This window comes from Mandrillus leucophaeus, unplaced genomic scaffold (genome assembly GCF_000951045.1).
Source record: "Mandrillus leucophaeus isolate KB7577 unplaced genomic scaffold, Mleu.le_1.0 Scaffold627, whole genome shotgun sequence".
In the NCBI taxonomy this organism is placed as follows: domain Eukaryota; kingdom Metazoa; phylum Chordata; class Mammalia; order Primates; family Cercopithecidae; genus Mandrillus; species Mandrillus leucophaeus.
The window spans coordinates 539,189-540,398 of record NW_012106775.1 but is presented as its reverse complement, the minus strand read 5'-3'; positions in this window follow the sequence as shown (position 1 = coordinate 540,398).

The following is a 1,210-nucleotide window of genomic DNA, read 5'->3' as shown; positions in this document are numbered from 1 at the left end:
GAGTCATCAATCTTTATTGAAGAAAATTAGTAATTATGAATAGATGAAATTTCAAGATTACTGAGGAAAAATAGTTTCATCACTTGAATATAAACATTTGAAATAAATCTAGCTTTTATTTAATTAATTAATATTTTTTGGAGACAGAGTCTCACTCTGTCGCCCAGGCTGGAGTGCAGTGGCGCAATCTCGGCTTACTGTAACTTTCACCTGTAGGGTTCAAGCAACTCTCCGGTCTCCCAAAGTGCTGGGATTACAGGCGTGAGCCACCGCGGAAGTTTCTCACTCTTATGCTTGTCCACGCCCAGCCTTTAGCCATTCATCAGTTACCATGTAAATATTCCTGCCCGCGTATGGCTCTGCTCCAGGTAAACTGACCTCATCTATGATTCTGTTTATTCTCCTGTCTCTCCAGATTTTGAGGTGATGCTTTGCCCTGCAACCTCAACTCTCTCATGGGTCCAAGAAAAATTGTTAAAGTCATTGATTTTCAGTTTTTCAGTTTTCTTACTGTAAAGACATGAGTGGCAAATTCTAAGCTCTTTGCATGTCATAAATGAAACTGGAATGTATTGTTTTCAAATATATATGTAATTATATTTAATTAGTCTCTTCTAATTGGAATAAATGTCATAATGCTAATACTTTTCAGTCACCATTATAGTAATCCTTAACCTCCTAAAATATCTTGTCAAGAGTTTGATGTGATTTCTAATTTTTTTTCTATGTTTTTGTGTTTCTGTATCTATATATATTAATATATATACACACACATATATACATATGTGGATATATATCTATAGATCTATGTGTGCACATAGATACATATCTGTATGTGTGTGTATAAATCCACACATACATTTTTTACATGGGTGTGATGTGTGTATAATGCTATGCTGTAACTTCTTTTTCCGTTTAATATTCTCTATACTGCCTTTTCCTTTAAAAAGTAGATTTAGGGCAGGTGCAGTGGCTTGTGCCTGTAATCCCAGCACTTTGGGAGGCCAAGGCAGGTGGATCACTGAGGCCAGAAGTTTGAGACCAGCCTGGCCAACATGGTGAAACCCCGTCTCTACCAGAAATTCAAAAAAAATTAGCCAGGTGCAGTGGTGCATACCTGTAATCCCAGCTACTCGTGAGGCTGAGGCAGGAGAATCGCTTGAACCCGGGAAGTGGAGGTTGCAGTGAGCCGAGATCACACCACTGCACT